The sequence below is a fragment of the Tenrec ecaudatus genome, chromosome 10 (assembly GCF_050624435.1).
Source record: "Tenrec ecaudatus isolate mTenEca1 chromosome 10, mTenEca1.hap1, whole genome shotgun sequence".
NCBI classification, from domain to species: Eukaryota; Metazoa; Chordata; class Mammalia; order Afrosoricida; family Tenrecidae; genus Tenrec; species Tenrec ecaudatus.
Genome location: NC_134539.1, coordinates 84,029,791 through 84,050,264, shown reverse-complemented (window position 1 = coordinate 84,050,264; position 20,474 = coordinate 84,029,791). Strand labels below are relative to the sequence as shown.

The window sequence follows — 20,474 nt, the reverse complement described above, 5'->3', positions numbered from 1 at the left end:
CCTCCTCTCTGGGAGATGGGCAATGGGGAGCCGGGTGAGGGGAGATGCCGGGGAGTGTAAGATAAGATATAATAATTATTTATAAACTATCAAGGGACCAGGGGGAAGAGGGGAGTGGGGAGGGAGGGGGAGGGGAAAAAAAAGGGAAACCAAGCTGATTCCAGGAACCCAAGTGGAAGCTGAATTTTGAGAATGACTAGTGCATCGAATGTATAAGGGTGCTTTGTTCAATTGATGTATGTACAGATTATGATAAGAGTTGTATGAGCCCCAATAAAAAGATCTATTAATTTAAAAAAATGATTTGTTTTTGGGAGGTGGAAAATGATTTGTTTTCCATGAAGTTGTCAATATCCAAAATTGTTATTTTATAACAAAATGGACCCAGGGTTGTTATCCGATCTTTGTAACAGAACATCTTCTGGCCAGACACAGAAATGCAGAAGTAACTGTTAGTTTCATTTTTTATTGGTGTTCTAGTCAAAGATTTTGGTTCCTAGAATTTACAGATAGAATTGTTACACAAATTTAGACTATTTTTTCCTTGTTCAGATCTGAAGGGCTTCTTTCTCAAATTTTATCTTTTATAATCTTTCCTTTGTCATATGAGAAAAAAATATGGCATCTCCCGAGTCAAGTGTATACACTTTAGACATTCAGCTACCGAGGGCTGCTCTTGGGGCACCGTGCCCGCCCCATGTGTCACCTGGACTTTCACTCCTGCTTTTAGAGGAAGTACCGGGCTGCTTTCCATTGCGGTTGCACCATTCTAGAGCCACGCCTACAGTGTAGGAGTGCTCCAATTTCTCCACATCTGGGCAGGCTTTGTTGTCTCGGGTTCTTCAGAACTGTTCCGTGAAGGCTGGGGTGGCAGGACTACTTCTGTTGTTTTGGTTTGCATCGCTCTATCGACTAATCAGCACGAGCATTTTCTTTATGGTTGTTGACTGTCTATCAATGTTTTCTTTGGTGAAATGTTTGTCTGTGTCTTTGCCCATTTTGATTTTTTCCCCTTTGCCCATTTTACATGGGATTAGATGTTTTTCTCTTGTTGGGATGTTAAGTTCCCTATACCGTTTAGAGATCTATCTGATATGTCATTGCCAATATCCCCCACCCCCACCCCATCCCACCCCTGCCCTAGTCTGTGAATCCTCTTTTGGTGAAATCTTGTTTAATTCTTCTATTCATTTAAAAAATCTTTTAAAAAGTTGGGAATTAAGCTCAGGTCATTATTTTGGTGTTCTACAATGCATCAGGCTTCCCAACGGCTTGCCCGGTTCCCTCATATTCATTTTTGGTCTTTGCCCTCTTGTTTGCTATTACCTTCTCCGTCACCCAACTCAGCACACCTAGTCTCTGACTCCCCGTCTCCCTCCCACCCTGCTAACCATCAAAATATGTTTCTTTCGGCGTGAAAAGCTTTTCTTGACTTTTACAATAACAGCGGTCACATACAATAGTTGTCCTTTCTGACTGACCAGTTTCACTCAGCCAGATGTCCTCTAATTCCATCCATGTCATGAGGTGTTCACAGATTCATCATGATTCTTCAGTATTGAATTCCGTTAGGTGTACAAGTATGTGCCAACACTTATTTCTCCATTCTTCCACCAAAGGGCATCTAGGTCGCTTTGCTATTGTGATGAACATGGATGTGGATATTTTCGTGCATGCTAAGATTCTTCTTTCTCTAGCACATGTGCCAAGTAGAGAGATTTCGGGGTCTCAGGCTATTTCTACACTCAGTGGCTTGAGGATGCACCATATCGCTCTCCCCAGGGTTGGTCTATATTACTGTCCCACGAGCAGTGCATGAGCGTTCTGATCTCTCCAACTCCTTGGCAACTTTTGTTGTTTTGTGTTTTGCTGAATTTTGCTTTCAGTGCTGGGGTTAGGTGGTATCACATTGTTGTTTTCATTTGTAGCTCTCTAACGACTAATTATCATAAGCATTTCTTCAAATGCCTGTTGACTACCTGAATATCTTCTTTAGTCAACTGTCTGTTCATGTTCTCTGCCCTTTTTTTTTCAATTGAGTTTCTGATTTCATTCTTTAATTTATTTTTTATAGTTGTATTGGCATACACGTCATATATCATGCAATCTAATTGTTCAACCACATTAAGATTTCTGAAATCATCACCACAACCAATTTCAGAACAGTTTCTTCTCCTGCTCATTGTGGTCAGCTCCTCCTTCCCCCCATGCTTCCCTGCCATGCTTCCAGGCAAGTATCAATCCCGTGACTGTCTCCATAGAGCAGCCTCTCCTGGATCCGATACACAGAAGATCATACAAAGTGCAAACAGGAAGCAGACAAACAAACCCAAACCCAAGAACGATGGGTAGACAAAGCACAGAAAACCCCAATGCGAAAGAAAGCAGGAAATATTAAAAACGGAAACAACCTTAGCAATGGGTCCAATGGGAGATCAAATCAAATAAGGTATTCCATTTTAACCTCATGTAGCTGCCGTAGTTGTGCTCTGATAGCAAGGCTGGTCACGTCCCTCCACTAAAGTCAGAGGGGGTTCACCAGAGGCTTAATCCATGTGTGCACCCTACAAGTGGATTGTGGGCCTTCACTGTCACACTTAGCTTTCTGCAAACCGGGTGTTCACAATTTAAGCTCTGATATCATTCCTTCCGTTGGATTTTATTATTATTATTGGATCTGAGATTGTTAAGATTTAATGTTTTATTTGGGGGGCACGGGTGACACCTGAATTTTTCTGTAATGATTGTTCACATCTGTACACACAAATTATAAAATAACAGCGTGAAATGAATCAGTGATGGAAGAAGAGTCAGAGATTGGGATGAACCAAGATTATCCCAGTTCGTTCCAGGTCTCAGTCACAACTTGGTCAGTAGCAGAAACCGAAGGAGCAGCAATGTCCACCACACCGCTCCTTTTAGTTCTGCCTGCCTTATCCCAGAAAGGAAGGCAGGCATCAGAACTGACAGGCACTTTACCAAGTTTGTCAACTTCTCGGCCTCAGTTAATGATTCAGGGAATACCTCCCACAGCACCTTCCATTCCTACCAAATCTTCATCCTCGCCAATAGTCCCAGGAACATATTGATCGATGGCATTAGAGATTTCTGTCCTCTTCAGTCTGGTTTTAAACCTCGTTGAAATCGCTTGTGGATGGTGTCAAAGCCTCCAGTAGCTTGCCTTCTACCCTGCAAGGCGTGTGCAGTACATGAAAGACTGCTGCCCTGCCCCAGTGCAATCGCCCGGCCGTGCCTGGGGTAGCAGGCAGAGTTAGGCTGAGTGTACTGGACAGCAAGGCGGGTGACCGGGAGGTTCCTGAGAGCAGACTCAGGCAAAGCTTTCTTCTTGGTAACAACATGGCTAAATAATGACCCATTAATGAAACCATTATTTTTCTTCTGACTTGAATGAAGACCAGAGAGAGTTTGAACTTCATTTTCATCTGGTTTGTTGTAGAGTCCGTCTGAAGGACACAATAGTTTCCAAGGTTCTTTTTAGAGAGAATTTTCAAGGCTGCTGCTTCATATCCTGGAGCAACAATACAATCAGGCACCTCTCTGAGGATGATGTTGTCAGTAGGGACATCACAAACCTCAGACAGTGAAACAAAATCACCACACGAAGACATCCTATCTGCCCCTCTTGCTTTGGCGTATGCCGTTGTTATGGGCATGAGGGTGGGGTAGAGGTCGTGGACCAGGCAGACTCTGGCCTCCTCTTTTCAGAGTGGAACTCTAACAGCAGCACCTGCTAGACAGACATGTTTGAAAGAGGCAGCAGCGGGAGGTCTAAAGCTTGAGTTCTCTTTACCAGCTGCCAGGCGTTCAAAGCAACACACAAGTGTATAAATCCAGGGGGCTCCAATTAGAACTGTGAGGGGAAGCCTGGCTGCAGTGTGGGTACAATTGGGCAGGCATTTGATGAGGGTTCATGCACCACCTTGAGGGCACCTGGGCTATTTTATCTATCTATTTAATTTAATCATTTTATTGGGGGCTCATACAATTCTTATCACAATCCATACATCCATCCATTGTGTCAAGAACATATGTACATTTGTTGCCATCATCATTCTCAAAACATTTGCCTTCTACTTGAGCCCTTAATATCTGCTGCTCATTTCCCCCCTCCCTCCCCACTGCCCTCTACCACATGAACCCTTCATAATTAATAAATTATTATTATTTTGTCATATATTACACTGTCCAATGTCTCCCTCCGCCTTCTTCTCTGCTGTCCATCCCCCAGGGAGGAGGCTATACTAGATTTTTGTAGTCAGTTCCCCCTTTCTACCCCACATTCCCTGCACCCTCCAGGCATCGCCACTCTCACCACTGGTCCTAAGGGGTCATCTGTCCTGGATTCCCTGTGTTTCCAGTTGCTCTCTGTACCTATGTACATCCTCTGGTCTAGCCAGATTTGTAAGGTAGAATTGGGATCATGATAGTGGGGTGGGGGGAGGAAACATTTAAGAACTGGAGGAAAGTTATGTTTCATTGTTGCTTCCCTGCACCCTGACTGGTTCATCTCCTCCCCACAACCCTTCAGTAAGGGGTGCCTGCTTGGCTGCCAATGGGCCTTGAGTCTCCACTCTGCACTCACCCACATTTTCAATGATATGTTTTTTTGTTCCTTGATGCTTGATACCTGATCCTTTTGACAGCTTGTGGTCACACAGGCTGGTGTGTTTCTTCCATGTGGGCTTTGTTGCTTCTGAGCTAGATGGCCACTTGTTTATCTTTGAGCCTTTAAGACCCCAGATACTATAGCTTTTGATAGCTGGGCACCATCAACTTTCTTCACCACATTTACTTATGCATCCACTTTGTCTTCAGGGATCTATCAGGGGGGTGGGCACCCATTGATATGATTTTTAGTTCTTTCACGTCTGATAACTGGTCCCTTCTGCACCTTGTGGTCAGACAGACTGGTGTACTTCTTCCATCTGGGCTTTGATGCTTCTCAGCTAGATACCTGGGCTATTTCTCACTGTCCTGTCTCCTGAAAAAAATCTGGCCTTGCTTCAGCACACCGTGTCATATGAGTGAGCGCCTTCAAGGCTAACTGGAGGCGTCTTTACTGTCAGAGCTCTGCTTCTCCATCGACACCGCTGCGTGGCCCGCTGGGTCACTCGGGTGTGGATTTTGGCTGCTGCTCTCAGTAAGGTGATGCCACCAATATCAAGCTGCTCAACAGTTGCTTCTGCAGTTTTGTCTGCCATCATTTTCACGACCGGATAGAGATTAGAGACTGCTCTTAGGCACTTGAAATCAAGTCTGCGTTATCTTCTGGCATATTGAGAGCCAAGTTTCCTGCATGGTTGCAGGGTTTTCCATACCGCCCTGACATTTCAGGAAACCCTGCCAGCTCAGAGACATCTCTGACGGCCAGGCTGGCATCACTCAGGACTTTAGCGGTCTCTCTGGAAGCAACCAGGTTCAAATCAACAGAAGTTAGATTCCTGGCAAACTCCAAGAGCTTGACTTTGTCTGAAACACCAGAGAAGGTGAGCCGGCTGGGAGCCATAGCTGCAGGCAGAGGATCCCGGACAGCGGAGAGCAGCAGCGGGGACAACACATGTGCAGAGAGACGTGCCACCCGGACTGTCGCGTTCTGAACGTCCGGCTGGATTTTATTCTTTCCAATACTGGGATCACACGGGTTGGTGTGCTTCTTCCATGTGGACTTAGTTGCCAGCTCACTTAGATGGCTGCTTGTTTGAAGACAAGCCGTTAAGACCCCAGACACTATTTTTTTTGATAGCTGGGCACCATCTGGTTTCTTCACTACACTTTGCTGTAGCACCCATATCTTCAGTGAGGTCTTTGTGAAGGCCAGCGTGGACCAGGAACATGCCGAAAGATCTAGTTGTTGTTATATTGGGGACAGAATTAGTGTGACTGCTTATTTTAAAATTGGGTTCTTTTCCTTTTTGTTGTGGACATGCCAACGTTTTCTATGTGTTTTAGAGAGGAGTCTCTTGTTGCTCTTGTCATTGTCAAAGCTTCCCTTTTATCTGTGGATTCTCGCTTTATTCTCTGGTGGTAGCTTTTCATGCACCCAAGTGTCTCCTTCTCAGGAGGCCCCAGCCCTCTGTCTTTTGCTGTTTGTGTGTGTTTTATATTTAGGCCATTTACTAGGTACCTGAAGTTTGTCCCTGTTTTCTTAAGTGGATGATCTTCACAGTTCTAGGTTTGACATTTAGATCTTTCATCATCTTAAGTTCACTCTTGTGTTTGGGGTGAGATGTGAGTCCTGTTTCATTCTTCTGTCAACAGAGGAATCTCCCATGTAATGAGTTTCAGCACTTGTTAAACATCAGCTGTCTGTAGGTAGAAGGATTTCCTTCCAGTTTCTCAGCTCTGTTCCATTGGTCCATGTATCTATTGTTGGACCGGCTGATTGAACCACCATGGCTAGGTAGTAGGTTTTGAGATCAGGAAGTGAGAAACCACCGACTTTATTTTTCTTTGGGAGTTCTCTGTTTCTCTGGGGACTCTTTCCTTTTCAGATGAAGTTGGTCATTAGTTTTTCCTTCTTTTTAAAGAATGGTGCTGGCATTGGCATTGTATTATAACTGCAGGCCACATTGGACAGCATAGACATTTTCATTATGTTAAGTCTTCCTGTCCCTGAACATGGTAAAGTTTTCCATTTATGTAGATCTCTTTTAGTTTCTTATAGGGGTGTTTTGTACGTTTCTTTGTGTATGTCTTTTGTCTCTTTAGTTAAATTTATTCCTAAGTATTTTTTTTGTATGTGTGTGACTATTATAAAGGGTAATATTGTCTTGATTTCCTTTTAAGAGTTCCCTGTTAGTGTATAGGAATCCAACTGATTTTTGTATGCTGATATTGTACTCTGCCATTTTGGTGAATCTTTCAATGATTTCCAATAATTTTCTTGCTGAATGAGTAGTCAGTCACTTAAGATCTTAATTTGTATAAGTCAACAATCCATATATTTCATTCTAAAAAGTTGTCTAACACATGTATACTTTCCTTTTCTCAACAGGATTTTAAATTCTATATCATGGTCTAAATTAATGATAGTATCAATAGAATTACCATATACCCCATGAGGATGATTTATAATGCTCCCATGACTAATGATAATGATGTCTCTAACAGACCAGGGACATGAGTAGATTTTAAGCTTGCACTTAATCATAGCCCTAATCTAAGAACAATTAGTGCTTATGACATGGTCCTACTTGATACTTACCCTCATGATCACTGAAGGTGTGGCTGCTATAGCAAGGTGTACTGAAGTAATCATATGGTGCCTGGCTGTCAGAAAGAATAGTGTCTGGGGTCCTAAATGCTTGCCTCAAAACAAACAGCGATTCAAGTGAGGCCTCAGCTAAGTCTACATGGAAGAAGCACACCAGCCTGTGTGATCTGAAGATTGTAAATAATGAAATCCAATCTTGGAGGAGGAAATGGTATTGGAACTTAAATTCGGAGCATCTAGTTTGCAGAAGGCGATGGGTGTCAGTGAAAGCCCCCAATCCATTTGCAGGGTCCTCACATGCTTCAGTCTTGGAGGAAGTAGAGAGAGAATGCTCCTTAGAAGTAAGGAAGGGGAGACTTTGTCTCAGATACTTTGAACAGATACTCAGCGGAGACCAGTCCCTGGGGAAGGACTTCAGGCTCAGTAAAGTGGAAGGACAGCGAAAAAGAGGCAATCCCTCAACAAGACTCCCACGCTGGGCTCCACCATAAGAGCAGCGTGGGCACGGTGCAGGACTGGGTGGTGTTTCATTCGGTTGTACACAGCGTCGCTATGAGTCGGAATCAACTCTGTGGCACACAACAACAACAACATCCCCTCTAACCACTGACCAAGGATATGAACAGCTTGGCTATCAGACAGAGTGCATTGGAAAGGGGACTCATACAAATGGAATCTTGCCATTTGTTCTCCGTTTTTGACCCATTTAAAATTGGTCCGGGTTTTCACTATATCTGCTGCTCTCTTTTCAATGGATATTTTTCTATGCTTTAGTTTGCTATGGCTGTTGTTTTGAATGCTTTTCTTTACATGGAATCCAGGACCGGTAAATCCGCAGAGACATTAATTGGATTAAGGTTCCTAGGGCTATGGCAGGGGAGACTAGAGGGAAACGGGAAGCTAATGATAATGAGGACAAAAACGAAGAAAATGTTCTAAAATGGATGGTGGTGATGGTCACGCAACGCTTTTTAATACGTTTGAACCGTTGAATTCTATGGTATGTGGGCTATAGGTCAACAGAACTGTCAGGAAAATGCTTGCTGAGTGTTTGGCCAAAGGATCAGAGGGAAGGCTTTGTCAGGAAAGCTTCGCAGGCAGGGAGTTGGCTGATGCGGAGGCACAGTGGGAGAAGGAGCGTGAGTGTGAGTGGTCTCACGGATTGGACAATGCAATCAAGGCCACACAGTTGCATCTGCAGAACTTGTTTCATTGATGTGTGTTCTACTGTGTGTATGTTCAATGACAACAACAAAAATAAATTACTTTAAAAATTGCTGCGTCTTGAGAATTCTTTTATTTCTAGCTCTCAGTCATTGGCTAAGCATGTGCTTTGAAAATATTTTCTCTAAGTCATAGCTTCTCTTTGTATCTTCTTCATAGACACCCAATTTCAAAAGAACTAATTTGATAGATAAAATATTTTTAAACCTAATTAAGGAACTGAGAAGAATGACATGATCACAGGAAAGAGGAGCTTAATGGGTGCTTCTCCTGTTTTTGCAGGGACGTGGTCAGATTCCCAAACTGAGAATGATTGTTAACATGTGCCCACACATATGAAATGGAGAAGAGCTGGACACTTCTAGATGGGATTTGCTTATAAGACCAGAAGCCAACTCGCTCAGCCTGTGTAAGAGAAAGCGGAGTCATGGAATTGGTTCCATGGTGAGCCTACATGGTAGGGTAGGGCTGCTCCACAGGATTTCTGAGGCTACAAATCTTTACTGGACGAGAGAACCTCATCTTTTTCCTGGACAGCTGGTGGGTTTGGCCTGTGGTTGGCAGTCCAATACTTGGCTCACTATGCCATGAAGGCTCCTGAATGTATTAGAATAGAAAGTATTTAAAGAGAATTCATAAGTGTAGCTTAAGAAGAGAGCGTTTCAACTTTCTCTCTCTCTCCATCACAGGGACTGATGGTCCTTGGTGGTAGAGTGGTTACACGTTGGGCTGCTAACTTTAAGGTCAGTAGTTGGAAACCACCAGCCCCTCCTTGGGCAAAAGAGGAGGCTTTCTGCGCCAGAGTGACAGTCTATGAGCCCACAGGAACAGTTGCCCCTGTCCTATAGGGTCACTACGAGTCAGAGGTGAGTGCGAGTCATATATCTAGGACTAGGATGTGTCCCCTCAACTTCACTTGCCACAGATGATCGTGTCGTAAGGGAACTACTTGCAGAGGTGGGGTTGTTGGTCAGGGGTAGAGCAAGCATCTACTTACCAGGTGAGGCAGGATTATTACAGACACGATTAAACTGAAGACAATGTGGATGACTAGTTGAGAAGGACAGGAAGAGTTCTTGGGGAAAAGTCTCTGGATACAATCCCAGGAGTTTTTAGGAAAATTACCAAGAAATAGACTTATCGTTCCTTCTTTTTTCCTTTGAATGGATTTTGGTTTTCTTTGTTGTTGTGGAGAATAGACAATCAATTCAACAACGAGTACAAGTTTAATTCAGTTAAAAATATAAATTATCAAGAGTTGATGGGGGAGGGGGAAGGAGGAAATGAGCTGATGCCTAGGGCTCAAGCAGAAAGAGAATGTTTTGAGAATGATGATGGCAACATGTGTACAAATGTGCTTGACACCACGGATGGATGAATGGATGGATTGTTATAAGAGCTGTAAGTACCTCCAATAATAACATTATTATTATTTTTAAATGTAACGTTGATTACACTGGTTCAGTTGTCCACCATTCTCCCGCTTCATTTCTGAAAGATTCTTCCTTCCACTGTCGCGGACTGAATTGAGTCACTGTGGTTAGACTATGCTTCTCAATAGTTTGTAACTGTCCTCTGCTCTGTGAGCCGATGTAATTAGCCTACATGTTGTACATCCTGACCTCTCTGGTGCTTATGAGGCAGCATTAGAGGCAGTTGTGTGCCAGAGCTTGGATACAATCCATAGGATGAAAAGATGCTAAACAAATGAGCAGACTTTAGCCAGGGATCTTAGTACCACCAGAATGAAGAGGTTGAAGGGGAAGATGTCCTTCAGAGTTGGGGTCCCTGCACACTGAGAACCTCCTAGTCCAAACATATGGAGACCTTCAAGGAACACCAGGCCCATAGATGCTGAAAGGAGACAGGATCTTCCTCTTGAATTGTGAGCCGAGGGGAGAGAAAGCCTTACCCTAGGTCTGATAATCTGAATTTGAACTTCTAGCCTCCTAAACTGTGAGAGAATAGATTTCTGTTACTTTTCTTTTCTACTTCTTTAAATCATTAAAAAAAATCATTTTTTGGAGCTCTTACAGCTCTTATCACCATCCATCCATCCATCCATCCATCCATCCATCCATCCATCCATTGTGTCAAGCACATTTGTACATATGTTGCCATCATCATTTTCAAAACATTTTCTTTCTACCAGAGCACATAGCATCAGCTTATTTTCTCCCCTCCCCCACGAACCCTTGATAATTTATAAAAAATTTCCCCATGTCTTACACCAACTGTTGTCTCCCTTCACCCACTTTTCTGTTGTCCATCCCCCTGGGAGGGGCTTATATATAGATCATTGTGATTGGTTCTCCCCCCCTTACCGTTCCCCTACCTTCCTGGTATTGCTACCCTCAATATTGGTCCTGAGGGGTTCATCTGCCCTGGATTTCCTGTGTTTCCATCTCTTATCTGTACCCATTTACATGCTCTGGTCTAGCCGGATTTGCAAGGTAGAACTGGGGTTATGACAGTGGGGGTGGGAGGAAGCATTAAAGAACTAGAAGAAAGGTATATGTTTCACCGGTGCTATCCTGCGCCCTGACTGGCTCGTCTCTTTCTTGTGACCCTTCTGTAAGGGTAGGTCCAATTGTCTACAGATGGGCTTTGGGTCTTGCGACAGTTTATTGTGCCAGACTGGCCAATAAACACAAGTAGGACTAATTGAAGGGCGGAGGGATAAATGGCTTGGTGAGCCTCACCTTGCTTGTTCTGTGCCTCAATTTAAAGGGGTACACTACCTGTGGGATGCCTAGCCTGTGGACTGTGTCGCTGTAAGTTGAGGTTCCTTTAATCCCACACGATTGGAATGTTCGTCTCTGGAACTGGGGACCGACAGTTGGTGACCTGCCTTGCTGTTTGCTGCCTGGGTATATATAACCCAGCTCTCTCTACAGAAAGGGACTGGCAACTGGCGGCTCTCAAGCCTTAAAGGACTGCTAGTATCTCACTGCTTTATAATTTAACTGTTAATTTCTTGTATTATCTATCTGTATATAATTTAATGGTTCATTTCTTGTATTATATATCTAACTTTATAAATATATTTATATATAATTACTAGCAATCTGGTTTTGTCTCTCTAGAGAACCCTGTCCAACACAGGTCTCCTTGCCATGCCCCACCTCATTCATATCGATATGATTTTTTGTTCTGGGTCTTTGATGCCTGATACCTGATCTCATCAACACCTCATGATCACACAGGCTGGTGTGCTTCTACTGTGTGGGCTTTGTTGCTTCTCTGCCAAATGGCTACTTCTTTATCTTCAAGCCTTTAAGACCCCAGATGCTATATCTTTTGATAGCTGGAAACCATCAGCTTTCTTCACCACATTTGCTTATGCACCCATTTTGTCTTTAGCTATTGTGTTGGGAAGGTGAGTGTCACAGAATGCCGAATTATTAGAACAAAGTGTTCTTGTGCTGAGGGAGTACTTGAGTAGAGGTTCAATGTCTCTCTGCTTCCTTAATACTTAACATATAAATATATGTACATAGATCTATTTCCCCATCATTCTATATAAATATATTTATATATGTACATCCCTGTATTTAGACCTCTATAAATGTCCTTTGCCTCCTAGTTTTCCCCTCTATTTCATTTTACTTTCTTCTTGTCCCAGTATCATGTTCAGCCTGAATTCAAGTTTCCGTAATTCCTGTCAGTTACATTCCCCTTGATCAAGCCCCACCAGGCATCCTACGCTCTCCTCGCCATCGATTTTAGATCCCCTGTTGTTCCCTTGTTCCCTGGGTTTGTTGACACCTACTTCCTTTCCCCCACCTCCACTTCTCCCGTGTCCCCCTGGAACCATCTGTTCCGTTATTTTCTCTTCCAGATTGCTTATCCTGCCTGTCTTATCTAGATAGACATACAGAGGCAATAAGTAATAAGCACAAAAGCAAGATAGAGAAAAACAAAACAACAAAAGAAAACAAAAAGCAAAAGAAAACAACAACAACAACAAAGCCAACTACGAAAAAAAGAAAAGCTTACAAGTAGTTCCAGGTCTGTTTGTTGACCTTCCGGAATGTTTTTTGGTTGAGTCTGACGGGGTGCCACGCTCTGGCCCCAAAGTCTACTTTTGGTGTTCCATGGAGACTTCATTGGATTTCTCCCCTTGCTGCTCTGTTGCATGACCTTAGTGTTCCACCTTGGTGTGGTGAGACCAGGTGGGCACAGTTCCCGAGATTTCTGTTTCTTAAGGCTGTCCACGTGTGGTATTTCTGAGAGAGCAGCATAAGACAGCTAAGACATTTATTATCAGCAACTCACTGTCCCCTAAGTATCTGTCTAACTTTTCAAGTTGCTACTGTTAATTTGATCCTACCTAGATTGCTCTTTTAAAAGCCCCATGCTTACTCTCCCACTCCGTCCACCCTCAGTGGGACTGCTGCTGAGGCCTCCCTTCTCAAGCTCTCCACAAAGTTGCTTTTACAATCTGTTATTCTTCTCAAGAGAGTGAGCAAGGATGCAAGACATCCAGGGGGCTCTGCTTGGGGAGGAGGTGGGGGCAGCAGCTGCGGTTGTACCAAGACGAGGAGGAACCCATCGTGCCTGGCAGTGGTCAGGAGAACTGTTGGAAAGAGTAGATGTAGTCTCTTGGAAGCTGGTGCTCTTCAACTCCCAATATGTTGGAGGAAGATACTGCAATGGTTGTCAGGATGGTGTCTGTAGGCAATGTTGCAGTTGGAAAATCAAAAGCTGGCCCAGCGACACTGTGAAGGCCCTTGGACGAAAGACAACAAAGAAACCCATGGAGGATGTGAGGGTGATCTGGCTGCGACATCTGCCACCCCATTGATCGCCAGGGTTGAATCGGCTGATCTGGTTGGCTAGGCGGGTGTCTCCTCCCTCCCTCACCGCTCCATGTGCGTCCCTCCCGAAGCTGCGCGCTCGGTTGAAGAGGATGACCTTCCCCGATAAGAAGGAAGACCGTCCTTAGGTCAAGGGTATACGAGTAGCTGCGCTCCCCTGCTAGAGCCTCCAAACAAGTCTCAAAGAAACCCATGGAAATGGATGTTTGGAGTGGCAAAGCCAAGGTAATGAGGAAGACATCTGACTCATGTAAGGTCCAGAGGAATTTGACGCACTAACTAAGGCCAACTCTGGAGGGGGACAGGTTTGGGTGTGCTTGTATTTTCTCCCACAGCCAGGGAATCTTTCCGAGCTATTCCCAGTGGGAGAGAGAAGGTCGTAGCTGAAGGAAGAGCTATGTTAACTGTGCTTGTATAAAATGAGGAAGCTGAAAGGCACTGGCAGGAAGGTTCAAGTGAAGAGTCTGCAGAATGCCCGTGAAAGAGGATCTAAGTGCAAATGAAGTTTCACCCTCTTTGGTTGAGAAATATCTTCAAAAAGTCAAAGTAGGGCAGATTCAGAACTAAGGCATTCAAGTTGTATCAAAATGTGGTGTCTTGAACATATCTAGTGGAAATCACTCAGGGCAGAATTCAAGCAGCTTTAATGGAATTAGACCCCAAACAGATGACCACGGGAAGCAGAAATTCTTTAAAAGGAGTACCGTGTCAAGGTCGACATCTTTTAATGACAAAGTTAAATGATTTGATTTAAAAATAATGTCAGGTGCTATTTTTTCTTTACTGTTTAAAGTCTATCTTGTGACAGTTGTTTCCGAGTTCACGGCACCTCCATGGCTTCCCAAACTCTGGATTCCATGAGTGTTTGAAGTTCTGTTTGGCATTCCCTCCCTTTTGGTCAGGATTCCTTTACAGAGTCTTTGAGCAAATTGTTCAGTGGTGGTAGCTGGACATCACTTAGTTCTTCTGGTTCTGGGGTCATGGAACATGATGTTTATGTGGTCCAGGTGTCCACCGGCCTCACTGTTTTCATGTGTCTTTGATTTTTCATCACCTTTATTGCCTCTGGATGGGGAGAGGCCCACAGCTGCCCTTGGGGACTGCTTGCTCGCTTGTAGGACCCCCAATCCCCACTGACCAAATTAAAACACGGAACACTCCCTTTGTGAGCTACGGTACGCCCATTCATCTTGGTGTCCCCTGGGACTATGGTCCTGATCCTCCAGGCCCAGTGACTTGTTCCCTCAAGTTGTTTGGTTACATCTAAGAAGTTCTCATAGCCTTGCATCCGATGTTCCACTAATTCATGGATATACTTGCAGCAAAGGTAAATGAAAAAGCAAAACGAACACTACTGTTGAGTCAATTCTGACTCATAGTGACTCTACAGGGCAGGGTAGAGCTGCCCCTGTGGGCTTCTGAGATGGTAAATCTGTAGGGGAGTAGAAAGCCTCCTCTTTATCCCACAGAGCAGCTGGGGGTTTAGAACTACTGACCTTTCCACAATGCCCACAAGACTCAGACCCTGGAAGCAGGTGACCAACTCCCAGCACTGTTTCTCAGGGCTCAGTGAGGAGGTCTTGCCCTATCCGACGTCTCCCTTCACCCCCTCTTTTGTTGTCCTTTCCCCATGTAGATCCTTGTAATCGGTTCCCTCTTTCCAACCCAGGACTGCTAACCAACCATAAGGTGAGCAGTTTGAAACAACCAACAACCATCTGCCGGCCCAGGGGTTGTGAACAACCCTGGTATATTTTGGGGTCATGTTATGACAAAACCCAAAACCCAGAACCACCAACAAGGATGTTGAAATCTCCTGAATGCACATTAGTATCTACTTTTCAGGAGGCCACACAGTTATCTATTTCATCTTATGCTGTTTGTGTGATGTTCATGATATGATGCTTGATAGTGTATTTATGCCCCGTTTTAGGCTTCTAAATTTGTCCTTGTTTTTTTCATTGACGATCTTTGTAGTTCTGAAGTTTTTTTCTCCAATTTTTTTTTTCAAAGGAAACAAAAGTGAACAATGGGAATATTACCCAAACCCAATGGAATGCACAGAGAAAGAAGCCCTTGAACTGCCAGAAAGACAGTACAGGAGAATGATGTCTGAGACCATACAAGAGATCTGGGGATGAATCTTGAAAAAAAAATAATAAATTGAGATACTAAGAATCTCACACCCAAAAGAAACCCAGAAACTAAACAATGAGATAGCAGAAATAAAAAAAGCATGGTACAGACACTGAGCAATAGAATGGAAGAAAAGGAAATTTATTTTGATTCTTTTTTTTTGGTTCTTTTTCTTTTCTTTGCCCTCAACATTTTCAAAGCAGTTGCTCTCCACTTAAGCCCTTTGCATCAAGTCCTCTTTTTTCCCCTCCCTCCCTCATGAGCCCTTGATAAATTATAAATTATTATTTTGTCATATCTTGTCCTGTCCAGCATCTCCCTTTTCTGTTGTCCGTCCCCCAGGGAGGAGCTCACATGTAGATCCTTGTAATCGCTTCCCTCTTTCCAACCCACTCACCCTCTTTTTCTCCAATTAAAAAATTTATTTTAAATTAATATTTTAAAATTTTCTTATTTATTAGATTTTGGTTCAATCTAGCAGATTTTGGAAATATTTCCATTATGTATAATATCATCACCAAGACAGTATTAAACCACAGCTCCTTGCTTTTAAAAAAATATTTTTATTGACATATTTTACTCATTCCAATATATCCCTTCCCTTCCCATATAGTTCTATTGTTCAGTCCCATCAGGTGGGGCTATACAATCATCAATGCTATCCACTCTCCTCTCCCTCCCTTGCTCCCCACAACCCCTCACTTCCCATACACTCAGGGAACCTTTACTCCTGGTCAGTATCTCTGAGGGTCATTTATCCTGACTACCATGCACCAAGTGATCTTAAATGTACAAAGGAACACACCCAAGTCTGACATGACCAATGAGGTATATCACGTATGGATCACTATAGCAAGGGGAGAAAATCTTAAAGAACTAGAGGATAGGTATGTGGTTCATCAGTGTCACACTGAACCCTGGATTTATCTTCTGTTTGGTTAGACCCTTCTAGGAGGGACTGTCTTGCTGGTGGACTTTGGGTCTCCACTACATCCAGTCCCCTACATATAAATTTGGATGCATGTTTTTTGAACTTCTGATACCTCTTCCTGTCGACACCTCATGATCACACAACCTGATTTGCTTCTTTCATGTGGTCTTTGTTTATTCCTTGCTAGATGGCTACTTGTTTAACTCCAACCCTTTAAAACCCCAGATGGCACAGCTTTTGATAGCTGGGCACCATCAGCTTTCTTCACCACAGTTGCTTATGCACCCATTTTGTTTTCAACGATTGTGTTGGGAGGTGGGTATCTTACAATGCCACATTATTAGAACAAACTATTCTTGTACTGAGGTCAGTTTTAAGTAGAGGCCCAAAGTCCATCTGCTTCCTTGTTGCATTTACATATACCATATATGCATTACATATTACATACAAAAACTAAATATGCATATATACATATATGTGTACACACACATGAGGGGTACCCCCCAAATTGGAATTATGCTGGGCAGAGAGGAGCCTTCATAGTACTCATTTTTCCCACTAGACGAGCATCAAGCAACACGCTCTGAGTCAGGGCACCTAGTGGCTGTTGCCTGGGAAGGTTCTCTGGTCATAGTGAATTTTTTAAATAAAAGCAGTTTTGCTCGAACCTATTTTTTTTTTTTTTTTGGTGATAGCTGATTTAAGAGAATAGCATGCAGCTGTGAAGTTTGTTTCCTGCTTGGGGTCGGGGAAATGCCGCAGAAACTGTTGTGATGTTGAACACACCTTATATGGGAAAAACTAAAGTGTACAAGTGGTTTTTCTTGTTTCAAAAAGGATACATTGATTGATGAGAAAAACCTCATTCTGGATGTCTGTCAATTTCTCGAATAGATGAAAATGTGGACTTTTAGTGCATTTTGGAGTTTGTTCCACCAGGTTAGACTGTTAATCAAGCTTTCTATTTAGAGGTTCTGAAAAGATTGAGTCACAGTGTGTGATAAAAAGGTCCTGATATGCGGCAGACCAGGGCACTGATTATGCCACCACAACAATGCACCTGCTCACACAGCCGTCTCACTGCACCACGTTTGGGCAAAAAACAGCACGCCTCTCTTGCCCCACCCACCTGACTCACCTGACCTCTCTCTGTGCAACTTCTTTTTGGTTCCTCGAATGACGAGGGGTGTGAAGGGACTGCAATTTGATGTTGTAGAAGAGGGTGAAGGAAAAACTCAGGAGGTGCTGTCAGCCATCCAAACAGATGAGCTTGAAAAATGTCTCCAAAAATGGAATTGCAGATTTGACAAATGTATGAAGTATAATGGAGAGTATTTTGAAGGTGATAAGATTGTTTTGTAACACTCCCCCTCCCCCACTATCATGATTCAAATTCTACCTTGCAAGTCTGGAAAGAGCAGAGGTTGTACACTGGTGCAGATAGGAGCTGGAGGCACAGGGAATCCAGGGCAGATGATTCCTTCAGGACCAGGGGTGTGAGGGGCGATACTGGGAGGGTAGAGGGAGAGGGGGTTGGAAAGAGGGAACCGATTACAAGGATCTACATGTGACCTCTTCCCTGGGGGACGGACAACAGAAAAGGGGGTGAAGGGAGACGTCGAACAGGGAAAGATATGACAAAATAATAATTTATAAATTATCAAGGGTTCATGAGGGAGAGGGGAGTGGGGAGGGAAGGGGAAAAAAAGAGGACCTGATGCAAAGGGCTTAACTGGAGAGCAAATGCTTTGAAAAGGATGAGGGCAATGAATGTACAGATGTGCTTTACACAATTGATGTATGTGTGGATTGTGATAGGAGTTATATGAGCCCCTAATAAAACGTTTTAAAAAAAGATTGCTTGTAAAAAATAAAATTAAATACATAGCTTTGAAAAAAATTCCATTATTTTGGGTACCTCTCTTACATATGCACAGGCAGACACACACACACACACACACACACACACATTGGGTTTTGTTTGAACTCCTATCCCACTATCATGCTTGCCTGTAGTTCACCGCTCAGTAATTCCTCTCAGATGCAATTTGATTGAACAAACATGCCCAGAAGAACTACGCCCTCCTCGTGGCCCATTTTAGAACTCTTAACTATTCCCTAGAGCCGTCATTGCTGGCTCCCTGTTCACCTCCCATCCCTCCCAAACCCCCAGTGTCCCAGGAACTGTCATGCTGGCCCTGTCTCTGTAAGACTGCCCATCGGGCATTACATGAATAGATCAACACCAAAAAACCAAAGCAAAATAAAAGATAAAAAAGTCCCCCTGAAAACAAAACGACAACATACCGATAGCCACTAGACGAACAGGGATCCTGACACAGAACCGGAATCACGTAGAAACGGCCAGTTTCCCATAGGTCCACATTGCTATTCCCACAGTCCGGGATGGAGCGATCTCCTGACCCCTTCCCTGCATCCCAGCATTTATGCCTTAGACTTTCTGCGTGATCCCCTTGTGAGGAACCCCTAACCAAATCAGGTGGGGTGTCAAGTGCTGCCCCCGGAGTCAGAAGTGCACAATCGGGGTTCCTTGGGGACTGGGTGCACTCCCCTCCTAGTCTGCCCCATGAGCATCCGCCCTGAGGCTGTGCAGAGCCACGTCCAGGCTTCCAGGCTGGGCCCCTGAGGTACCGGCTGCAGAGGAGCCGCAGGTGATTTTTGTTGTTAGTCTCCTTCTAGCCTCAGGAAGCTTGTGTTGACGACTAGAAGGCAGGGTGTAGCTTTCAGCCACTAACAGCCAGGGAAAGAAGAAGTTTTCTAAGTGACATGAGCAACGCAGTGAATGACAAGATTTTACAGGGGCTGTATTAAGCAAAGTTAAGTACATTAGAGCCACTGCTTTTAGTAGGCAGGATTTCTTTAACCTAACTATAGATATACACATCACTATAACAAAGTACTAAAACTTTGGTTTTACCGAATCATAGCCACCCTATAGGACAGGGTAGGATTGGTGCATTAGAATTTCCTGGGCTCTGATTGTAAATGACAGCAGACTCTCACATCTTTGTCCCATAGAATGGGTTTGAACTGCTGATGTTTTGGTTACCAGCTGAGTACCCACCCACTGCAATACCAGGACTCCTTGAAACAGATGGCTCAGGACATAAAAATAATAATAGTAATAAAAATAAAACCCTCAGGTTCAGGAGCAGAGAATGCAGGATTCTAAAATGTGACATCTCAAAGAAGTCAGCAGTGAGGCAGACATAAGGCTTGCCGGTAGTTGAAACCTTCTCCTTTTTATTTCTTTTTGCAAATTAATATATCATATTATTGGAGGCTCTTATACCTCTTATAACAATCCATACTTCCATTGTATCAAACACATCTGTACATAGGTTGCCATCGTTTTAAAAACATTTTCTTTCCGCTTGAGCCCTTGGTATGAGCTCCTCTTGTTTTCCCTCCCTTCCCGCACCCCCCTTCCTCAGGGACCCCTGATAAATTATTACTACTTTTATCTCTTGTGCCTTCTCCTCTTTCTCAAGGTAAAATTGGCAGCTCCTGAAGATGCTCAAAATAGACAAAACGCATTGCCAGTCTTTTCTTTCTTAAGATCCAAATAGCCCTGTCTGGAAAATTAGATACCTACAAATGACTATAAGCCTTTACGAAATATGTCTAACTCTGTAGTCACTTAGCCAATTTTGAAGAAGACATTTGCGGTGTGCTGAAACTTGATCTCCGCCTTAAGCATCGGCCATGGTGGGGTGGCCGCACTGACTCTGTGTTGCACGAGGCAAAGGCCCGGCTGGGGTAACCGAACTATAGTAGCTGTGAAAAGCAGCAGACACCGGGGTGGGCAGAATGGTGTTGAGGTTTCCCCAAAGCCTTATTCCTAGGGAATTGTCATTATTTGATCTGCCTGAAACCTCCCCGGTCTCATAACTCTTATTTGACTTGATGCAAAGCTTGTTCCCTGCCAACAGGCTCTCTGGGGGTTTGTATCTAACCATCGGTAGCAATTGTTTAAAATTACAGATGCCGGAGGCTGGGACAAGAGTAGGGCCAAACAACAATTGGACCAAAACAATACAAGGGAAAGCTGGGTAATGAGCCTTCCTTCAGGGCTCTGAACATTTCTGCCTTGTCTGCGGTCTAGGAG

General features: G+C 43.8%; 1 pseudogene; it reads right to left on the bottom strand.

Moving 5' to 3' along the window:
- Nucleotides 1–2,810: 2,810 nt before the first annotated feature.
- On the bottom strand, nt 2,811–5,527 carry LOC142458053 (bifunctional purine biosynthesis protein ATIC-like; annotated as a pseudogene).
- Between the last annotated feature and the right edge of the window lie 14,947 nt (nt 5,528–20,474).